The sequence below is a fragment of the Stenella coeruleoalba genome, assembly GCF_951394435.1.
Source record: "Stenella coeruleoalba genome assembly, chromosome: 11".
NCBI lineage: Eukaryota > Metazoa > Chordata > Mammalia > Artiodactyla > Delphinidae > Stenella > Stenella coeruleoalba.
Window position 1 is genome coordinate 36,260,774 of NC_137157.1, and position 24,968 is coordinate 36,285,741.

Genomic DNA, 24,968 nt, shown 5'->3' on the forward strand with positions numbered 1-24,968 from the left:
GGACAGAAAACCTCCAATCCTCCTTTCACTTTGTCTCCTAAAAAATAAAAGAAAGAAAGAAAAGAAAAGAAAACCAAATGGCCCACTTCTTCGGTGCAGCAATAATTAGTAATCACTTCTGTCCAGGAGAAACAACAAATAAAAGGCAGCTAAGAACATTGCAATGGTAACTAAGAAGAATTAGAGAATACAATTAAGCATCCATGTTAAGATGGGCAGCGGTTTTCTCCCACGACATCCCAGTATTTCTACCACAAAGAGGAAATCGGTGCAGCTAACTGCCAACTTGTTGAATTTTTTTTCCGTTGAAGAAAATAATAAGGAACAAACTCCACACACATCCTCTATTCAAAAGTGACAAAGAACCCCTTTTTCAAAATGTACTATGGGACTGTTGGTTTTTTCATTCTCCAAGCAGTAAAAACCCTTCCTTCTTCAAATTACTGCAAGATAACTACAGAAATTTGATTTGGAAAAGTTTGAGAGAGATATTTTCAGCATTTGGAACACTGTTAACTTTGATCTGATCATCAACCATAATCCCCTGCCCTGTTTTGATTTGTTGGGTTTTTTTTTTTTCTTTTAATCCTACTTTTGTTCATAGCCAACTTGGGGAAAGTTTTAGCTGTCCTGAATGAGAATAGACTCTATATCAGCCATCAAGTTGCTTAAGGTCAGAAAATATTTATAACTGTAAAGGCAAAATTTTTCCAAGATAACACAAAAAGAAACAGAAGTTCAAAAAACTCAAAATAAAATGTAACATTCATTAGTCATTCATTATTCTAGCCCTACTTTCTAAAACAGAAAGTTGTTTTTATAACAAAAACAAATGAGAGACAACCCTAAGAAACTTCTCCTCCAACTAGACAGCAACTTAAGAACAATTGTTTGCAGCCAGAAAGCCCATTAATTCTACTTACAAAAAAAAAACTTCTGATATGTTGAAAAATCAACAACAAAAAAGGAAGATGAGATAGAACATTTTTATTCGAATATGTAAGTACATTTCGTGTCCCATGCATTCTCTGAGAAAACAGATACATTCTTATCACAAAACTGAAAAATGTTAGTTCAAATTTCTCTTGGGGAAAACACTATTTTTTTGGTTTATGTTTCTAAGATACTTTTTTAACAGTACATTTCCTAATCGTTCTCCGTCATTCCATTTGACTGTGAAAGAATGTGCAAATTAACTTTACGAACTTCCCTTACATGCTACTTATGCGTTTTATATATTCATATCACAAGGTATCAGTATAATACATAGAATTTATACCATGTATTCAATAGTATCTGTATTATATGAACTTTCAATAAAAGAGGTAGGGATTGCTGTCAAAACACAGCACTGAGTCTGATATTTTAGGGAACTTATCTCAAAGCCATCTACTCTATATTTTTCACAAAAGGGAAAAATGAAGTCATTTCATTGCTCTTTGAAGCTAGAGAAGACTACTTTTCTTAGATGTTAGATCAGTTAAACTCATTTGATTAATGAAAATGAGCAAGATATTCTCCTTCACTCTAAGATTATTCAAAGCAGACAGGTAAGCAGCAGTTTTGCATTAAACACTTAAAATAAAGGTTTAAAAAGCAGATACTGGCAAATGCTTATATTGTCCTTTGCTCAATTCATTAATGATCTTACAGTGGGTGTGGATGTGCTAAAAGGGAAACAGAAAAGACGGAGAGCAGATAACTAGTCAAAATAACCTTTCCGGTAATTAAATATTTACAGATAAATGGTTCAGAAAGGAACTTACAAAGGAAGTTCCTTACAAGGAACTTACAAGGAACCTTACAAAGAACTTATCCATCTTTCAAGGAACAACCCCTACTCTGGAGGAGAAATGTGATCAGTGAGACTCCATTAATGCTGGAACTACTGCATGTAACATCCTAAGAATGTGGCTATTTTGTTTCATTGCTACGCTAAGTGAAATTGCTGAAAGATCCCATCTATTGTCACACCTTCACTATTCTTGATTACAGTACAACCTATACTTGCTAGTATATACTTTTTTTTTTTTTTGCGGTACGCGGGCCTCTCGCTGTTGTGGCCTCTCCCATTGCGGAGCACAGGCTCCGGACGCGCAGCCCCAACGGCCACGGCTCACGGGCCCAGCCACTCCACGGCGTGTGGGATCTTCCTGGACCGGGGCACGAACCCGTGTCCCCTGCATCGGCAGGTGGACTCTCAACCACTACGCCACCAGGGAAGCCCCTTCTAGTATATACTTTCTGAATAACAGAGATATTCATCATAAGCTCATCCTGGCAGGTTTTACAATGTACAGCTATGCCCTGAATATTAAGTTTCTCCATTATAATAAATGTGAGTTACATCTGAAAGGCTTATCATGTGAAATATTCTTATTTGCTATCTTCTATGAGTGATTACATTAGAATAATCTATTTAATAGATCCTATTTGATATTTTACATCCCCTGCCTAAATCCTTCAGCATCTCCCCATTGGCAAGGTTACCATAAACCCATCAGCATCTGGTTTTTGCCAACCTTTCCCACCTCGCCCCCATCACTACCAACATAATTATGCAGCACTGCAACCATTTCCAACTTCCTTACACTTTCCACTTTGCCACGATGTTAGGATTCTTTGCCTGATCGTGCTATGTTCTCTGTCTGGAATGTCCTCAGCCACACTGCTTGCCCGGAGAGCTACTCAGCCTTGAAGTGTAAGAATTCTTTTCTTTTCTTTTTTTTTTTTTTTTTTTTTGCGGTACGCAGGCCTCTCATTGTTGTGGCCTCTCCCGTTGCGGAGCACAGGCTCCGGACGCGCAGGCTCAGCGGCCATGGCTCACGGACCCAGCCGCTCCGCGGCATGTGGGATCCTCCCGGACCGGGGCACGAACCCGTGTCCCCTGCATCGGCAGGCGGACTCTCAACCACTGCGCCACCAGGGAAGCCCGAAGTGTAAGAATTCTTAAGTGACTGACAACCACAATAAAAGGAACTCTCCAGTTTAATACTTAGCAAGCCTTATTTCAAACTTCTTCAGAAAGATGAAGCTGAAGAAGAGAGAAGACTTTGGACAGACCTAGAATGCTCAATGTTTAATAACGTGCCCATCACAGCTCTCTAGGCATGGCTGAGAGATAATGAAACATTGTAAGATACCATCTCTGCTTTTAAACTATGTAAAATATCATCGGGGCAGTAAGATTCTTCTACATAAAATAATTAGTAGACACTAACAAATGTGACCAAAAAACAAGGGACGGGAATAAGAATGATGAAGATGTATATACTATCATACAATGTATATAGTAATTTCCATGTATTACCAAATCTAATCCTTGTAACTGAATGAAGGAGTGATTTTATATTATACCCAACTTACTGAAAGTAAAAATGAGTCAAAAGGTTATACAACTCTTTTTAGGATGGATCTGGGACATGATTCTAGAACACTAATATAACTCATTCTCACTTCACTTTCTCAACATGGTACAACCCCACAGAGAAAGCAGACAGAGGAAAGGGACCCCGATACAAGGGACCATTTGGAGAATGGGAAGGATCTGGAAAGAGAGAAAATAGCTAAGCTTTTCTATTGAAAAACAATGAAAATACTATGAACATCAACAATTTTGGAGACAGTGAAGAGAGGAATCTGCAAGAGCGAAACATTCAGCTGGGGAACCAGTACCTAAAGAGATGCAAAGCCAAGAAAAAGCATTTGGAACGAGACAGCATGTAAGTCTGCAACTGGCAGCTTGTGAGCGAGTCAACATCAGATTTAAAGAATTTGAGAAAGACGTTTTAAATAATAGCCTCCAGTACATTTTATTGGGAAAACCTCACCAGGATTCACCATGAATTTAACAGTTCAGCAGCTGGAGAAACTTGGACTTAAACACATAAAGGAGTGGAACTTCCTGCATCCTTTGTAAAGATGGCCACAAAACAAAAAAATAAATGCACCCTCTGAAGATTTCTTTTAGACATTACACAGTATGGAAAGAGGAACGCATTCCTAGGATATTTCACTTTGATTCCTTTGTTTCACTGCCTTATTATGTCAACAGAAATGTTTCAAACAGAACAGCTTATTTATCCGATTTTAATAACCAACCAAGTGGTATATATACTGATTGCTACAAGCAGGAGAACCGTGAGCGCCCGGTTTTCTAGAAGAATCTGAGTCCGTGTTTGCTATTCTGCTGTAGTTATTAATTATGCCCCCTTTCACTCTCAAAATCTAGCTTAGACAATAAACGATAAAGTCTTTCTAGCTAGAAGATACTACAATGAACACAGCAATTTCAAGGCTGTGATGGAAGACTTCCCGTTACACAACCCTAAGGGGCACCATTCACACTATGAATACGGCACCCCTGGAGCTGCGTCACACACAGGAAGAGGGAACCAAGAGATCAAAGCCTGCTGGCTGGCTCCTACTTTCAGACACTTTTAGGTATACTTTTCAAAGCTTATTTTACATGACGCACCTTTGTGCCACAGATTTTAGTATCTAAACTAAATCCCCAGCAGGAAACAAACAAAAATAAAATGTCCAGGTGACCTCAAAACTAGGATACACCCAGAGTGGAAACAGGACGCTAGCATTCCCTGGGGACTTGTATCAACCACACCTGGTAACGCCCAGGAACCATCAGGAAGGCCGACACTGGCCCTTTCCTCTCTTTGCTCCGTGCTACGTTATGTTTAGCATATATATGTTAAAAAAAAAAATCTAAACATAAAACAGGTACTATAGGAAAGGCTAACATGAATAAGCCCAGACATTCCTAACAAACATTAGCTAATATTGATATTTATGTACATATCACTGGAAACTCAATAAAAGTTGGTTCAATTCAATGGGATACTCTATACATACACATACTTAATTTTCTTGGTAAAACCAGAAACAGGGTTTAACACACACATATAGACAACCCATTTCCAGTTTTTTCCTAAATTATGTTTCCTCTTAAAAGGAAAGAACACGATCCTCTCAAAGAAAAATCTGCCAAGCCCTCAACTTGAGACTAAAGAAACTGAAAGATTATAAATGTGTCAGAGAAAAATCAATCAAGCATAAAAGCAAAACGGGCTGAGTTTTGTCTCCTTCTACTAGATATGACTTGGTACATTTACATTCCCTACCACAGTGTTATTAAAAAAGGAAGAAATATGAGCATCATTATACATCACAGGCTTTTACTGCTACTAGAGACTAAGGCTGGCTTCAAGCAGAACATTTTTATTCTCCAGTAAAAATATTTTTCTTTTTGAGATTGCGAAAGAGTTCAGTGACCATTATTAGTTACCTAGAACTCCATGTACTTCACGAGACCTAAAATCAGCTATAATCACAGCTCAAGTTCTCTCTTAAGTTTCCCTTCATTTGCACCTCTCACAAGGTTTACTCTTCTAGGCCCTCACCCGTGGCTCCTGAGTATGGGAATCCTGTTTCTAATTATTCGATTCAGGCCCTAAAAACAGGCAGTCCCGCTTTAATTTTTTTCCTTATGGTTAAATTAATATTTTCATTAGTAGCAAAATCAACCCTAAAATAAAATCCTATTTATTAATGGCATTTTGGGGTCAATCTTACCAATCGCAATAGTCACAGTTTATTTGGAAGTTGAATGGAAATCAAGTAGAGGGTTTGTGGCAGAAGCACCATGCTGTTACTGATCTATTTCCCCTTAATGCTTTACAACAGAACACCCGGTTTGGGCCAAGGACATGAAGACTCGAAGACTATTTCTCAACCTCCCTGGTAGCTAGCTGTGCCCATGTGATCAATTTCTAGCAAAGGGGACCCAGTAGAATTGATAAGGACAATTTCCAGGTCCTGCCTTTGGAGGAAAGTGGTACCACCCACTTCCTCTTCCCCAGTACTGCCTTGAGTGGAGACACAGTGCTAGAGGGCATGGCAGCCGTCTAAGAAATGAGATAAAAGCCCAGTCTTGAGGATGGAAGGAGTTCTATCAGCCTTCGATAGGAATTTTTATGTAAAAGCAAAATAAACTTCTATCACCCTGAGGTCACTGTTACTTCAGCTTATTTTAAAAATAGCAGCTTTGGGACTTCCCTGGTGGCGCAGTGGCTAAGAATCCACCTGCCAATGCAGGAGACACGGGTTCGATCCCTGGTCAGGGAAGACCCCACATGCTGCGGAGCAACTAAGCCCGTGCGCCACAACTACTGAGCCCGCACGCCTAGAGCCCGTGCTCCGCAACAGGAGAAGCCACCGTAATGAGAAGCCCGCGCACCGCAACGAAGAGTAGTCCCCGCTCGCCACAACTAGAGAAAGCCCGCGCACAGCGGTGAAGACCCAACGCAGCCAAAATTAAATAAATAAATAAATGTATAAAAAAATAAATAAACTGATCTTTTAAAAAATAAATAAATAAAATAGCACCTTCAATCTATAAATTGATGACTATATCAACTGTTCTCTTCATGTCTCTTCATTTCTAGGTAAAATAATAGAGGAAAAAGGTAAAGATATCCTGGATGAAAGAAATATTCTTCTTAACCATTGGCAGGGCAATACCAATTCTAAAAAAATGCAATTCTCACACTTAAAAAATACATTTACGTATAACAGCACAACAAGGGATTACTCTTCATTCTGACACAGAAACATCTTCCCTAAAATTCTCATCTCTGAAATTTCCTGGGAAAAAGAAAAGGTAACATCTACTTTAAGAAAATGGAAAAAGAAAAAAAAAGGTCTCCAGGGGCCACTTCAGGGCTCAAGCATTAATGTTCTGGCTAAAGAAATATCCCTTCTCATTTTGCTGTGGATAAATTACATGCTAGAAAAGTTTTCTTTCGTCCTCCACACGTCAACCACTACCTAGGAAACTCCAACAGTCCAAACAATATTCATTATTTATCACAAATCAACAGATATTTTATCACAAACTGCAATACAATCAAAAGAACGTTAGGTCGAGCAGTAACAGATCACTGCCAAGCTTTGAACTGTATATCATTTGAAACAAGACTCTAAAACTGCCAAAAAGACACAGAAGCTGGTAGTCCCTGGTGATAACCAATATAACTAACTCAGGAATAACTGTGGGGAGAAGCGTGTGGGAGAGAGTTTAGAAACAACCAGGCAACATATAACATTTTCACTTGGGCTCAATTTTTGCATCAAAAAAAACCACGTGGCATATAAATGATATGAAGAAAAACTATAATCTACACATACATCAAAATACCAAAGTACATTTAAAACTAAACAAAACAAAAAAACACCTTCTTTCAAACCTATGTCAATAAAGAAATACAAGGACAATTTTCTAAAGTAATCAGTAATTACCCTGCCTCTTTGTTTTACACCTAGGAAAGAAATATCCTCACCTAGCCCAGCATCACTTTCAACAGCTGAATAATTCAACAGATGATTAATGAAAACAAAGACCCAGCAGAGAATTTGAATACTTATAAAATTCCACAATTTCTTGGGGAATTAGCATTATTTGGCTTAGCTTTTGATTCCAGGGGGAAAAGAATTCAATTTATTTGAGGGTAGGGAGGGTGGGGACAGGAAATACTCTAAATTAATTATTCACTGTTCACCTTAACAGAAGTCAAAATTTTCTACCTCCTGCAATGATGTAAACTACTTCCTATGTCTACCATCACTAGACAGCAGAACCATCAGTAGAACGTTCTGCAATAATGGAAATGTTCTGCACTGTATAAGTCACTAGTCAAGAGAATTTAAGGAGCTCTGGAAATGTGGCTAGTGCAATGAGGACTGAATTCCTTATTTCTTGAATTAATTGGAACATTCGGCCAGTGGCTACCGTATTGGAAACACAAGTCCAGATGGAGTTCCATTTCCACCATCTTTCAAGTCTCTACTCAAACACTATCTCCTCTACGAAATACTTCCAGATCCTGCAGCCTAGAAGTTAGCCCTCTTTCCTCTGGTATGCCACAGCAATTTAAATATACAGAGAGAAGTTGCATGGGTTAGGTCAGCAAATAAGGCAAAAATTTAGTTTCATCAAAATGACTAAGAATCCCGTACAAAGAAGACCAGTAATTCCTAAGCCAGTTTTTCTCCCAAGTTGGAAACACATTCCCAATTGTTCAACACCATTCCTGATTTGTTAAACACCAAATGCAGTAGCATATTTACATTTAAGGGCCGCAATGTAAGAACAATCCACATTTAGATATTCAATTGACAGCAGCAGAGGGAGAGACACAATGTGAATGAAACTAACGTGAGAATCACAGGTATTCTGGTGCAAATGTGAATGCAGTACAGAGGAACCCATGCAACAGCATCTCTTCCTCTTTCCTTATCTACTGCTACTCCCCTTTTTAAGCTTACCTACCTTTCTTCCTTAACTACCTACTCCCCTTCCAGCCTCCCTCTCTCTATCCTGCAACATTCTAGATGTTTGAATTCATGCAAATTAAATGCAGGTAATGGAGTTCCACTAAAATAGTGCTTATCACTTTCTACTGTTCATTATTTATTTATAACCTCTCTGTCCTACTCAATTATTTAGCTTTGTCTTACCCATGTCAATATAATTTGTATTGTTGTCAAATGCAAAAGTATTGCATTTAAGCCAAACCATTATTTGTTCTTATTTATAATGAAATTAAGGACTTGTTTGAAAGCAAGGGTACTGAACTCCTAAGCCTTCAGTGGCCAAGCAGGTTTAAGAAAAAAAGAAAGGTGCTCTGTCTAACATGTGACAGTCACTACCAGTCCTGCTGGTGATGCCACGTGGTGATGTGAGGTCAGGCTTGCTAGCTCTTTCAAGTTTGCAAGGGAAGCCGGAAACTCAAGTGTTTATTTAAAACCAAATTTATAAATGTTTAACTTATTCAATTCAAAGGGGAAAAAACAAAATAAAACAAAACAATAAAAAAACAAAAAAAAAGTTTGAATGTATCAAACAAATATCCTCTGGCAAGATCCTGCCATGGATTTCTGATCTCTGCCCTACGGGATAAGCTCTAGGCAAATTCACTTTCTTGCATTCAACAGACCCTTTACTGTGAACCCAGCGAGGAATACTTTGGTTAACAGGACAATTTAGGTTTTGATAGAGCAGAGAAATAATAAACAAGAAAACAAATTAATAAGGCAATTTTAGATAACCATAAAGGTTCCACCTAAAGTAGGGCAAAGTGATGGGCCCATTTAGATTAAGTGCTTAGGGCAAATCAATCTCCCCCTTGGCCTTTCTTGAACAAATGAAAAAATTACCTCAAGGGAAGGCTCAGGGGTAGCTATTCTAAAGGTCAGTGGTTGTGTTTATTTACCTTGCTTTGAGGAATAACATATCCTCTTTTGTAGGCTATACTCTATGGAGGAAAGTTATTGAACCCTCAAACAGACAGAAAAATCTTGCTGAACTAAAACAGAGCACTCAGTTCTTCCAACATCCTGTGACAGAGTGAAACATAATAGGTATCTGAAAATCTGAAACCCTAAATCTTTCAGATACCCTTATAAACAATGGACCAAGAGCTACTAGAAGCAAATCAACTCATCAAATGCATACCTTGAAGAAATTTAATTGCCCAACCATTTACTGCAGTCATAATGTATTAAATGGGATACTAAATTTCACAGACTGGAAGGTTTATTATTTCCCAGGCAAACTGAAGTAAAAGTCACAACCTGGCTTGCAGTTACGCATTTTATAAAGGGTATGATAATAAATTACTCAAAGATACTTAAATGCGAATGGAATTCACATCTACACACAAAATTAAACTCTAGTAGTAGAATTTTATACTTGGGGTAACATAGATAATTTTCAATAAAAAGTCAGAATACAGGCATCTTGGTTCTTCAGATTTTGGAAGGACTGCGCTAAAAGAAAACAAAACTTAGCCCATGAAAAATAAATATTCTTACATCACTTCTCACTTTTACCCTCCAGAAATATCTAGGGAAGACGATGGCTTGAACATATGTAACTTCTAGGTCATCATAATAATTGTTCAGTAGTTGCTCTTAGCTACTTAACAGCTACATCTCGCTGCTACTGGAGTAACACTGCCAGACTCTCGTGGCCCCTCAACTGGTCCTCCTTAGAGAAATGGAGAGAACTTGATGGATGGGTGAACTGTGGATGGAGCTAGGCATGGGTGGGTCAGTCCTTCCTTGGTCTGCTTTGGGATCTACTTGCCTGCAGAGATTGTATATTTTGGTATGTTCTCTAGGCCACCCAGCAGCCAGGCAGAATAGGTCTCTGATTGCCCATGTTGCTTGTGGCTGGGTGTGGAAGCCTTGTTAAGGAAAAAGTATTAGTCCTTCAGATGGTCACAGTCTATGCTGCATTCAAAGAGCTTTATCGGTAATTAAGCAGAGTGTGATCCCCACCTGATTCCCATACTCTCTCTCCATTGGTTCTGATCTAGACAAAAACAAGAAACTTTAGTGACCACCTAGAGGGGTGGGATAGGGAGGGTGGGAGGGAGGGAGACACAAGAGGGAAGAGATATGGGGATATATGTATATGTATAGCTGATTCACTTTGTTATAAAGCAGAAACTAACACAACATTGTAGAGCAATTATACTCCAATAAAGATGTTAAAAAAAAGAAAAAAACTTTAGGCTCTCAGAACCTCAACCATAATGACCAATAAATATAGCACTGTAGAAAATCCTGCACCCACATTATACATTAAGGAAGCACCCTATCAAGATGCCAGAAACTTTCAGAATTTCTTCTGGAAATATTGCATAAGGAACCTAATTAAAAAGACATTAAGGACCTAAAAAACTGGCCACACCACCAGAAAACCACCCACCCAGTACTGTAGGAAGTACACAAAGCAGGTTTTGCAGAATTCCACGGATGCATCTTAAGTTGCAGGGTTGGGAGCTGGAAGTGTGGACAGGCCCTGGCAGATGGGGCACACACTGTTCAGTGTAACGCAGAGCAGCTGTGCTGGGAGGCCCACTGTTCACACAGCCAAACAAGTGTCCTAGGGCCTTTCCTTCTATAAAGAGCTGAAGTACCAGAAAGGGGGTGAGACACAGTCATAGTTCAAACCTGGCTCCGAGGTCAAAGCAAAAACACAGATACTAAGTGTGTATTCGGACACTATAGACACAGCAAACAGCAGAGGGAAAGAAGGAGACACAACATTCCTCTGCTGGACTATGTAGAGCTCCACTTTCCTCTCTGCTTCTCCTTTAACTTCTAAAACCTTCATCCTATAGTGTTGATTTTTATCCCCTCGTTCCCCAGTACAAGTTCTCAGAGAAGGAGCCTCATGGAAATCCTACAGGACAGGACAGTGAGGTACACTATGGTTCTGAACAGACCTCTCCATTTGCAAAGACAATGCAGCAGGAAAAAATATATACACAAAGTAACTTTAAAACATAAAGAAAAACTTATTTCTGAAACAGAATTACTTCAGGTAACAAATTCTTAAACTCACCTTTGTATTTTCAATACCACTTGAGAAAACATGGTCTCTGTGAACCAGGTCTGAGAGTCTAGAATGAGAGTTTATATAGGACTGGCTGGGAAAGCAGCAGGATTTAAAGGTGGTTGGGTTTCTTTAGGAAGTAGTTTATTGAAACTGAAAATTCAATACCAGAATTTAAATCCTCACAGGAAGAAATAAACAGAATCAATCAGTGAAAACAAACTTCCTCCATCCCAAGGAAAAGAGAAAGAAAAATCAGATGAAGAAGAAGGGAAAGCTGGGTAGGGCACAGAAAGAACGGAAACCAACCTACCGGTAACCTTGGAGGGACAGACCAAGGAAAAGGAAGAAAATATCAAACATCTGGGAGGAAGAAACTTTCAGAGGCTGATACAAAGCTGAGGACTCAGGACAAGGTAATGACTGACACCAGCAAAATTAATGAAAACTAACCAAGGTCTAGCTATATCCTAGTTCATCTTTGAGGTGTAAGAATTAAAAAAAGAATCCTAAAAGCATCAAGACAGAAAAATGTTTAAACTACAAATAGACTGGCTTCAAACTTTCCCAGAAGCCAAGGAAGCAACAGTGTATGTAACTCAAGATTAGCATACACAGGTTGTTCATTTGTGATGAGAAAAAAAAAAAAAGTGACAGATATGCAAAGGCCCTTATATATTTGTATACAAAGGTGGTATTTATACACATAGAGTCAAGAGAGAGATGAAAAAATAGCTATTGTAAATGTGGTCATGAAAGAGAGTGCAGGGCTTCCCTGGTGGCACAGTGGCTGAGAATCCACCTGCCAATGCAGGGGACACGGATTTAATCCCTGGTCTGGGAAGATCCCACATGCCACAGAGCAACTAAGCCCCGTGCGCTACAACTACTGAGCCTGTGCTCTAGAGCCCGCGAGCCACAACTACTGAGCCTGTGTGCTGCAACTACTGAAGCCCATGTGCCTAGAGCCTGTGCTCTGCAACAAGAGAAGCCTCCACAATAAGAAGCCCGTGCACTGCAACGAAGAGCGGCCCCCACTCGCGGCAACTAGAGAAAGCCCGTGCACAGCAACGAAGACCCAACACAGACAAAAATAAATAAAATAAATAATTTTTTTAAAAAAAGAGAATGCAAAGACACAAAAAATTTTAAAGAAAAAATATAAATACATGAAAACATAAAAAGAATAATAAAATGCCAAAAAGAAATAGAGGGAGAAGAGTGGTAAAAGAGAGTAAATTTGAGTAAATATTGCCAGTTTTAAAAGAGGATACTAATGTATCTTTTCTTATATTAATAATGAATACAAAAATATATGTTCCTGTGCTTTAAAAACTTAAGGTAGGTATTATGGAAACTAAAAAAGATGAGCATTCCTCTCAAATAACTTAAAAAATAATCCATCAAGAGCATTGAACTACATGAGAGAAAAAGACACAGATTTAGTCAAGGCAATATATGTGACTTATACTCCAATATTTAAAGACAATTTCTTAGAATGAAAAGATAAAATACAAATGAAGATACACATACACACAGATGGGTAAATAGGGGAGCGTGTGTACAGACGGAGGAAGACGAGAAGGAGGAAGGGGGATACATACATATGTATGATCTATCCTATTGAACAAATGTAAAGACTGACAAGAAGGTTTACATAGGGCATTTGAGCATGACTAAAATCTGTGCAGTAGGCATTACCTACTAAAGGTAGGTAAATGTAAATGAAAAAATTGCAAATTAGAGAGGTGTGAATGAAAAATTTGCAAATTAGAGAGGTTTCACATAGCAAAAACTAAAGTATTAAAAATACATAATAAAAGAGAGTAAATGTAGAAACATAGGAGGGAAGGAAATATTAAGGGACCTCTTTCTTTTTCCATTTACACAGGCAAAAGAAATGGATATACAGATAATCTGAATATTAGAACTGATAAGGTTGCTTTAACAAATATATATTAAGTTCTATATGCCATAAAAGGTACACCTTTGATTGTTATGGAGTACTTTTAAAACTAATCCTGTATTATAACAGAAAAAAAATCAGCACATTTGAAAACGGAAGTCTTTCCTTTATCACAATGAATTGAAACTATAAATTACCTTAAGATGTATAAATTAAAAACCTGCAAATTAAATATCACTTTATTAAATAATAAAAATAAAAAACATTAAAAAATAATGATAAAATTAACACCTATGCTTTGTTGCCAAGTAGTAGTGAGGCAAATTTATAACAAAAAGCTTTCATTTCTAAGCACTCTAAAGTAGAAAAAGGTAAATAAGCATTCAACTACAGAAATTAGAAATATAACAAGAAAAAAACTAACATAAAAATCAAGGCAGACATTCATTAGAATATAGAAAAAACATTGTAGAACTTATTAGTACAACCATGAGTAAGTGTTATGAAGCAAAAGTATGAAAAAGAAAACCCTCTAGATCAGTAGTTCTCAAAATTTACTGCACCTACAGATCACTTGGAGAAATTATTAAAAGTATATAGACTCGGGCTTCCCTGGTGGCGCAGTGGTTAAGAGCCCGCCTGCCGATGCAGGGGACACGGGTTTGTGCCCCGGTCCGGGAAGATCCCACATGCCGCGGAGCAGCTGGGCCCGTGAGCCATAGCCGCTGAGCCTGCGCATCCGGAGCCTGTGCTCGCAACGGGAGAGGCCACAACAGTGAGAGGGCCGCGTACCACAAAAAAAAAAGGTATATAGGCTCACCTGCAAGGGATAGTGGTCAGGACTGTCCACTTTAGCATCCCAGTGGTTCTAATACCTGTGGTCTGAGGACACCCCTTTGAGAATTAAGAAAATGTTTTATACCCAGAGCTCATGTCTGTTAAAGATAAATAAAATAATAAAACAATTCAATAAAAAGGAGACAGACAAAAATATGGCAAGGATATCTCAAGGTTTAAGAAAACACTATTCACCATTTTATCCTAATAAATTTTAAACACTCAAAGTCATAAATTACTCTCCAGGAAAAAAAGAAAAGAATGAATGATTAAAGAAGAAACATAAAACTGAACAGATCAATAGCCACAAAAGCAGTAAAAAGCTGTCAATGAAATACCTTCTGAGGAGCACCAAGCCAAGATGGTTACATAGATAAATGCATACAAACCCAAGGGACACATACTCGTGTCATATAAAACATTTCAGAGAACATAAAAACTTCCCAAATAGTTTTATGATGCTAGCATAATCCTGACACATACGGCTTAAAACAAAGAAAACCACAGTCCGATCTCACTCATGAAAACAAATACAAAAACCACTTGCAAGGCTTCCCTGGTGGCGCAGTGGTTGAGAGTCCGCCTGCCGATGCAGAGGACACGGGTTCGTGCCCCGGTCCGGGAAGATCCCACATGCCGCAGAGCGGCTGGGCCCGTGAGCCATGGCCGCTGAGCCTGCGCGTCCGGAGCCTGTGCCCCACAACGGGAGAGGTCACAACAGTGAGAGGCCCGCGTATCGCAAAAAACAACAACAACAACAACAAACAAACAAAAAACCACTTGCATATAGACTCTAGCAATGTATTAATATATCACCCGGTACTTCTGTTGGTTTTAGTCTCAGGTACAATATTCATTTAGTTATAGGAAAATTATTAGCATAGTTTTTACATCAACACGTGAAGGTAGAAAAACAGACGTGTGTGTTATGTTTTTTTGTTTTAATGGAGGCTGTTTGTTAAAGACAGCAAAGTGAAAACACATTATTTACCTCTGCTCTCTCACAAAACCCCAGTGAAACAACAGTAAAGAGGCATAAATGCTCAAGGATACTTTGTTGAAAGACCACACTTCGCCCACATACTCACAGCACCTTTCTGTATCACGGTATTTAATCATTCATTCAATAAATATGTATTAAAATTTAGTCTGTATCAGATAGCATGTTAGGTGTTCTCTCCTTCCTCCAGGTAGATTATTAGCTTCCTAAAGCAGGTACCCTGTCATCGTATTCACTATTTTCTCATCCTGGTCATATCAGTGGGGCTCAAAAAGTATTTGTCAAAAACAAAGAATGGAAGAGAAGTTAGAAAGAATCTAACTAGCAAAAGAAAGCACTCAAAAAAGAGATTATCAAACAAGATTTTTCAGATTTTTAATTGCAAACACTGTACAATGTCCACAAACTCAGTGGGCCTCAATATCATTGAGCTCAATATCATAGACAGGGATTCTTTGGGGTGAGGTTTCCTTTGGATGCAGAAAAGAGCTTCAGGTCCCGGCCCAGGTTCTGGTGGCCTAGGACTCTGTGACAGCTTTAGAGTTAAAAGCCTCTTGCTGCTTTGGATCACGAAGGCTTAGAAGTTTCTCTGTGTCTGGGCTTTCAGTGCTGATTCAGAAAATGCTCCAGCCTTCCACTAGTTTCCTACATCACAGGGCTGAGGAGGGTTCAGATGTTCCCCGACCCCCTCCTTCTGCCTTCGGGCTGCACACTTTACACTGTAGGCTTCCTGGAACATCCGGACAAATGTGTATTCTTATCTGTGACTACACACTCCTATTGCTGGGAAGAATCCTAACCAACTTACTAGGTCTCTCCCAGCTTCCTGTTTTTCAACAAATAAAAGCCCCAAAGAAAAAAGATGGTGTAGACTCAGCGCCAATTCCTGTGATGATCCTTATTTAAGCCGGGAAGAGCAGACAAACATCTGCCCGGTAACTGATCACTCTCGTTATACTGTTTTGACTTAGTTCCTGCACTTCATTTCCTTCTTAGAGGAACCACAATTAACAGCAAATAGGTTTTGCAGCTATCTGCCATTCCAAAGTTGCATTTTTCGCCTACTTCTTGTAAAGATAATTATGTATTCTAAATCTAGCCTGATGAAAATGTCCAACATGGCAAAGAGTTCCTGAATATTCAGATACCATGTCAGCTTCCTTTACCAGTTATCCCTTTTCATTGCAGGCAATACTATTCTTCTCATCCCCCGGTACTCATTGTTGACTCTTTCTTCTTTGTCCCTTATATTCAATCTCTCAAGTCTTATCAAAGGAAATAAAGAGGTTAAGTGGCCACAGCATTCCCCTCGGGACAGTGTTTGGGGAATAAGTCTGGTGTTATGTATGTGGTGAAGACCAGGATGCTTTGGGACAAAATACTTAAAGAGCTCTGCAGTAGCCCTGCACAAGCATTTGGGAGAATGAGGATGGGTGAGGTCACCAGGAGAGAGAAGATGGCCAGCAATCTGGTAGATGGCCAGTCCCGGAGTACAAAGCCAAAAGAAGCAATGAATGAACATTTCCCAGAGCAGTAATCACTGAGGGGCTTTAAAAGACTGATATTTCCAAGGGTCCGTTTTAAGTTGTTCCTGCATTGTACTGTAAACCCCCTTGCTCACATCAAACCTTCATTTAAGTCTAGGTCCAGAGCACTAACATCAGCAGGGGTCTGGGAAATAAAGAGAACACTTCACCTAAGCAGGTTGCCAGGGGGTGGGAAAGAGACACCACAAGTAGGAGACACACTGTGTAATGCGATCCAGATCACAGCAAAAGCAGACACTTAGAGTTGGCAGCAACTAGGAAAACGTGAGCCTTCTATGAATCCCTACAGACAGTAAGGTCACAGGGAATTCCAACCTATGCTGGACAGGGATTCAAGTTAATACTTATTTGAATCTGAGAATGGGGTGGCCACAGCTTGGACTGCACGTTTCTCCCTGTTGAGCCATCTCCATTTCAGCCAACACAATACTTGTCCCCAGCCCTCACTGCTCTGCAATTTCTCCTACCTGATCAGGTGGCATGCCTCATGAATCATTACCGAGCATCATGACATGCCAGGCGGACAGGTAAGCACTTTGTATCAGCATCTCCTTTAACATTTAGTACAGTGAAAACTACACTCCCTCTGTCAGAGGTTAGAAAATGGAGACTCAGAGAAGTTACCAAACTTGATCAGGATCACATTGCTGCTTAAGTGGCAAGGATAAAACCTGAACTCATCTTCCTGAGACAAAAACCCATGTTCCTTACTGCTCCCTGTACTGTATCCTCAAACTAAGATGTCCCTTTTATAGGTGAATCCTGGACTTCAAACTACCAATTTGCCATTGAAGGCTCTCCAAAGAAACGTGAGGCACAGTGCAAGCTAGAGTCCAGTGAGGAATAATTTTAGTAGATGATTTAATATTCTCCTAAAGCTATGAAAATATAGTTACTGAATGAAAATCTGAGAATATGCATTTGTGTGTTTTTTTACACTGGCTGAAAAGATAATGCCAAATGATGTCAGAAATCTTGCTAGGAAGATGCTACAAATATCTGTGTAGAGATTCAACTAAATGAGAACACCTCAAAAATGCTGACTTCACATTTTAGAATAACTAGAAAACCTAGGTTTTGGGTTTTTTTTTTAAATATAAATTAGTTATGTCCCAAATTTACTTGGTTAATAATTTGTTTTTCTAATTCTGAGACCCGAGTTTAGACAGAAGTGATAGAATGACTTGAATAATGAAAAAATTAGAGTTAGGAAAGGACAAAACACAAGAAATAATCCAGTGGCATCACCATTCACCATATAGTTATTTTAGATATACTTCTCTAAAAATTAGGTTAGTGAAGTACCCCAAAATCTGTTAAAATAATACTGTTTGCATTTAGCTTAGAGGAGCACCAAAAGTTTAAACACCCTCACATTTATCTAAATCACTTTATCTATCAACTCCCAGGTTTCTAATCCACAGGCATTCATTCACCCAAGCATTAACTGGAGTTGACATTTATAAGTCATTTAGAATTTACAAACTAGTTTTGGGGTTGTCATCTATAAAAGGGCACGGTTCTTATTTGTTACCAGAGCTTGGAAGATTTGTCCATTTTTTTAACTTTTTATATTTCCAGCTTTTCACACAGCAAGATTTTTAAATTATTATTAACAAAGTTTATCATATATCAATCAAGTACTGGAATTTTCCCAGTACTTGAGTAGAACTCAGTGCTTATATACTAATCACATCAGATAGCTACTGACACATAGGATCAAGATTTCAATATTACAGTACATTCTCACTACATAAAAGTGTTTTTGTAATAATCCTTGGGACTTTTTTCCCTAAAGAGCAAGAATTATTCAAAATTTACAATGGAATCTTATCTCTCTTTTAATATAAGTTGGGTTTTTTTGTTTGTTTTTTTTTGCAATGCGCGGGCCTCTCACTGTTGTGGCCTCTCCCGTTGTGGAGCACAGGCTCCGGACGCGCAGGCTCAGAGGCCATGGCTCACGGGCCCAGCCGCTCTGCGGCATGTGGAATCTTCCCGGACCGGGACACGAACCCGGGTCCCCTACATTGGCAGGTGGACTCCCAACCACTGCACCACCAGGGACGCCCTAAAATAAGTTTTAAAAAATCCATTTGAAGGAGGAAAAGTTACTTTAAATTCTTAAGACAGCTTCTTGCTCATTTTATGTAACAAAATAAAAGCAAGATTAGGTATTAAGCAGGGTTCAAGGCATTCTTTAAAGAAGGCTGTTTCAATATACACCAGGCCACTGAGACATATTCTCTTGATATAAATGTTCAAAATACGTGATCTGGATTTGCTTCCTAAAGCAGGGTTCTTCAAACAACGGTGATGGTAACAATACTAGTAAGTGGTTTACACAGTACTTTGTCACTAAAGGAATTTTCCCATATTCTATTTCACTTAATTGACATACAGCCATGGAAGCAAGTCTAATATCATCACGCCTGTTTTACCAATGATGAAACTGATGTTAAGAGGTTAAGATCAGATGCGGCTTGAGAGGTGAAGCACTTGTATAGATTCCAATTCTTGACACCCAATCCAGGATTCATCCCTTATGGCTACGCTATCTCCTACACTGACATCTTATACAACGGTTTGCATTTCTCAAGTCAAGTTCATGGTAAATATTTAGCAGATGGGAAGCTCTACTGGATATATATTTACATCAAATAATGCTAAACTAACCAAAATTACCTTAATCTTCAGTGTTTTATTATTGTTAAAATCTATTTTTACTATAAGGGATAATATGCTTTGAGTTTAAATTGGTGTTTGAATAGAAAATAATTATTCCACAGTTTTATTTTCACATTAACAATATTAGTTATAAGTCACACATCTAACCTTCTATACTATACTTATAACACTTATTAACACTGTCATGGATAACTTTATAAAATTTATAATTCAAATTTATCATTCTAGATCTAGGATCTATACCTAGGAAGGAAACTATACAAATAGTTTAATAAGTTAATGCTAAGTTGTTTTTCAAAGTTTTATACCAATTTATATTCACACTTGTAAATATATGAATTCCCACGGAGCCATACCAAATCTTAGTACTGTCAGTAATATTGCAGAATATTATACAGTAGTATAAATCAGTAAGAGAGTCACATATCACAACAAGGATGAATTTTTAAAATATTACATTGAGTTTTTAAAAAGCAAATGACAAAAGGCTTTATAGAGCTCAATATCATTTTTATAAAGCTCAAAACCAGAAAAATGTAAATAGAGAGATATACACATACATAATAAAACTGCTTTTGAAAAAATAGAAGAAGAATAAACACAAAATTCTGGATGGGGTTTTCTTCCTGGTGAAAGCAGAAATATGGGATTTGGGTGCAGTAATTAAATATATTTTACTATATTCCTTTGTAAGGAATATAAAATCATGTAAAATTTGTATTTTTATTGAAATATAGTTGATTTATAATATTGTGTTAGTTTCAAGTGTATAGCACATTAATTCAGTATTTTTGTAGACTGCATTCCATTATGGTTTATTACAAGATAATGGCTATAATTCCCTGTGCTATATAGTATATCTTTGTTGCCTAACTATTAAAATTTGTATTTTTTAAAGTGACAACAGTACCATACAAGTCTTACTTTACATTACAGTAAAATCTTAGAAAACACTATTTCTGCCAAAGTAGTCAAGAATTTGGATCTTCTAGAGACTACTGACTAATCCTTTGATATTTCAATCATACTCTTCTGAGGGGTTTCTCTTGTCATATCCGTAGTGATAATTGCCTGATCCAATCCTGTTATACCCCTATTTATCTATGGGTTTACGTGTTAACTCAGATCTTACTGAACCACTTCCACTAACTTCATGGAATCCCAAATACGTTGCAAGATGTCTAATTTGTGTTCATTTTGCATTGCATCTGCATGCGACTTTGAGATGTTCACAGAAAATAGCAGAAGACTTATCGACTTGACGCCAAAGAGCAGAGGTGCTGGTAGGATTAAGCAGAGAGGGATCCATGAATAAGGAGTCACTTATTAATGACAAATCATTAATAAATATTTTCTTGGTTTGGAGAGCAACCTTATTCCTGCAGGAACTATGATAATAAGCACTGTACAAGTTGGATTCCTAGCACTGAATACATTTCCTAACCTTTGTAGAGCCTCAAATTGCTCTTCAGTGACTGACTGACGGAAACATTAATAAACCGCTGGCCCCTTAACGTTGCTATAAAGAAGGCGAGGCAATTTATATGAAAAACTCTGTAAACATTCAAGCACATTTAATCAAATATTAATATTTTAAAGAGATTAGTATTCATGAGCAAATTGCCAGAGAAGGCAATTACACAAATGAAGCAATGAACCAAATGAACAAAGTACATCACAACAAATAATAGAGTAATAAAATCAGCCCTCCATATCCTCAGGTTCTGCATCTGTGGATTCAACCAACTGTGCATTGAAAATATTAAAAAAAAAAAAAATTCAAGAAAGTTCCAAAAAAGCAAAACTTGATTTTGCCCCACAATGGCAACTACTGACGTAGCATTTACATCGTATTAGGTATTATAAGTAATCTAGAGATGATTTAACATACAGTATAAGGGAAGATGTGTGTAGGTTATATGCAAATATTACATCATTTTATATAAGAGACTTGAGCATCTGGGGTCCTAGAACCAATCCCCAGTGGATACCCAGAGACAACGACTGCTAAGCATGTCCCAACTTTCACTAGAGGAGGCTCTCACTGGCTTCCTAATAGAGTCCCAGTAAAATTATTGAAACTGCAAGCTCTTCAACTATGTGGAAAATGGGATCGACTTATTTTCAACTTTGCAGGAACATACCTATATTAGATAAAGTCAAGGTCATCTACACACTGTAAGCCAGGACAAAACTCAGAATATTTGGGGTTTGCCATGCATTTTCTTTTTATCCCTGGAAATCAGGGTTTGTTTTAGGAAAAGAACCTGGACTAAAAAACACAAGGTTTTAAGTAAAATAAAGCTTCTAAAATAGCAATGTTTTTATTACCACTGCTAACACAAGGATTCAAATTTTCTTCACAGGAAGGAAAAAGCCCTTGAAGACAAAGGGCTAAGTTAGAGCCATTTGCATGAATCCTCCTATAACAGTGTGATATTTGGATTGGTAGTTGCCCATCTGTGTGTACAAGCAGTAGGGCTATCACTTCTGCTATGTGGTTGATTCCCTTCAACAAAAAAAACAAATGCTGTTAGGCCAAAGGAAAATGCTATCAAAATCCACAAATTTTTCCACATTCAACAGAGCTGGTGATGATTGCTAAATAATTCCCCAAAGCCAAATCTCTCCAGGTTCTTTATCTGCTTGCTTTGTTTATATCCCATCACTGTTCAGGATACTACTACGCTGGAGCTAATTATTCAAAGCCAGGAAGGAGGTCTGTATATCCCTTTGTCCCATGCTGTGACCAAATCTGGAAGCAGTAATACCTGCCAAAAACAGCAAGGCCACATCAGTAAGGTGAAATCCTCCCACAGCTTTGCTGGCAGGATGATTGCTCCAAGCACACCCAACCTCTTCTTTTATAAAGAAAATACAGGGTTTCCCCTTAACTTTTTGACACAGACTAATAACCCAGCTACTCTTGTTAATCAAGGACTACTCTGTCCTTGGAAGTGTGTCATATACCTCAAAGTCTTGGAATTGTAAATCATTATAGATGGGAGGGACATGGAGGGCTGGGTTGTTCAATTTTTTTATAATCTTACATACTTTTATTAGTACACAGAGAAAATATACCAAGCATCCAACCTAAGAAGTTAGAAAAATAAGACAAAAAAAAACAAAGAAAATATAAGGAAATGATAAAGCTGTGACTAGGTAGTTTTAGAGATAACTTTACCACACATTCAAAGAACAAGTAATTCCACTCTTACACAACTTATTTTGCAGAATAGAAGAAGAGGAAATGCTTCCTCCACTCATTTTATGAGCTACTGTAACCCTGTCTCCCAAAATAGACAAAGGCCACCTGTGTCACTTGTGAGCATGGATGTAAGAGTTTTGGTTTTTTCTATTATGCCATTTTACCTTTAGTAATTTACTTTTTGTATTGTAATAAAAAAGCACATTTTTATTTTTTAAGAAAAATTAAATTACTGACCAAAAAAAACAAAGAAACCCAGTATACTGGCCCTAGAGAGTTAAGATGCATATCTAAGGAATAATTTCAATGAGCCCAGACTCTTGCATACATAGAAAAGCAATAAAATCATTAACTTGAGATGTCTGTTTTTGTGACTAGCAGTAATCTTTTGATGTTCAACTACATTTTTTTGTTCTTTATGTTGTTTTGGTTTTTTGCTTTTGGGGGGTTCTTTTCCAGCAAAAACTCCTGTATATCCTGGCTTCTCCCTTACCTCTTTGGAACAGTTCCTCAGAGCTATCTAAGAGGCAATCTCCCAGGCTATAGTCTTCAGTAAGGTACCGAATAAAACACAATTTGCACCTTAAAGGTTGTGCATTTTTCTTCAGTTGACAATACATACACCAAGTTAGTTTTGAGGGTGAAGGTGGATCCAACATTAAATTAATAAGAGTGAACAATTAGGTCTATTTGGGGTACAAGGGACAGAAACCCAACTCAAACTGGTTTACAAAAAAAAAAAGAGAGAGAGAGAGAATTCACTGGCTCACATAACTGATAAGATATTCAGACTGAGCTATCAGGAGTCTGTATTTCCAGCTCAAGCTCTGCCTTCCCCTCAGGAATGACGGGAGCTCCCACCAACACCAGACTATCTTGCTTACTACATGCTAAGAAATTCCAGGGAAAAAAGTTAAAGTCTCCTTTCCAAAAATTGCAACAGAAAGCCCAAGAATTGAGTCTCACTTGACCAATATTGGTTACTTGGCCATCAATTAGTCTCTGTGGGCAGTGGATGGGTCCCTTGTCCATCATAGCAAGGGGAGGGGTGCAGGTAGCCCCTCTTGAACTACACAGAATATACGAGGAGAGGTTTCCCAAATGAAATTCCAGATACTATAAGGAGGAGAAAGGGAAACTGATGTTGATGCTGGAGAAGCACAAATAATAGATACCCACCATAATCAACCACTGCTCCAAACTTTAAAAGAACAAAGGAAAAAAAGAGGCACTGAGCAGCTCAACTTACCTGCCTAAGGACGCCTCTGTAATCAGAATTTAAATTACGTTGGCTTACAACACTGATGAATCTGAAGAATTTTCCCCTCAAAGCGACTGCAAGTTGGAATGTTGGTAGGCACTCCAAACACAATAGTATACAGATGAACTTTGATTGTAATCTCTTATTTCGAGGAAGCTTTGACTTGTGAAAGCTGCTTACAGATAGTACTTGGAAAATAATTATGTCTCTCATGACATTTTTTTCTGGGATGCTTTCTATAGCTCCTTTAACCCATCCTCAAACATTCCTGTTCACAAGGAGATAAGTGCAATTGTACTGTACTTTGAGAAAATCAAATACAAGAAAATCCAACTTCCAGGCCACATAAATTCATTTTACATTCCAAAATGATACAGCATTACAGGAACTGACTCAGCTGAAGTACTTTTGAAAAGTATCTCTAGTACAATCCAAATACTTAATTTACAAAGCTTTGTTCTACAAATAAATTAGCAAAGCCTATCTATTGTTTTAACTGAGGGCTGTCCATTTCTTATAATACAAAGTTGCTAAGCCTAATGCCCCATGGGTTTTTGTGTTTTGTTTTATAACAGTTTTCTGAACTCAGTGAATTAAACTACTGGTGAGAAAATCAATAACAGAATATTTGTTTCTGGAAGCCACTAAGAAAGGAGTGCGTTTAAAACAATGCAATTGCTCTTGATTACTACGGTCAAAGAAATGCCTTAGTTTCTCAATCATCTCTCCATTTATCTGGTAAACAAAAGGCAGAATAATGGAAATACGAGCAGATGTCATTCTCTGGGGGTATCTCCTGGAAAAACAGGTGGACTCCAGGCATAAATCTCAATCTCCTCATTCTGGTGACATCTCCATTTGTCCCTTTCACAGATGTGACTGCAGGATTCCGGCATGGCAAAACGTGACCTACTAAGACTCCCGAGAGAATCTGCTCAATGATGGCTCTAATTCCATCAAGCTTTTCTAATTTATATAGTACAATTTATTTTTACCTATATTTTCCTAAAAGGGCCAAACAGTTTCATCGACACAAGACACAGGCTGACATTTGAAATCAATTAACTTTTGCATCTAAAAACTAGAAATGCATTTTAGAAGACCT

At 38.1% G+C, this 24,968-nt stretch overlaps 1 protein-coding gene across 8 annotated transcripts in view; it reads right to left on the reverse strand.

Annotated features, from left to right (window-relative positions):
* Window positions 1-24,968, reverse strand: part of TMTC2 (transmembrane O-mannosyltransferase targeting cadherins 2) — an 859,721-nt gene that overhangs the window by 765,538 nt on the left and 69,215 nt on the right. The gene's annotated exons all lie outside the window — the stretch shown is intronic.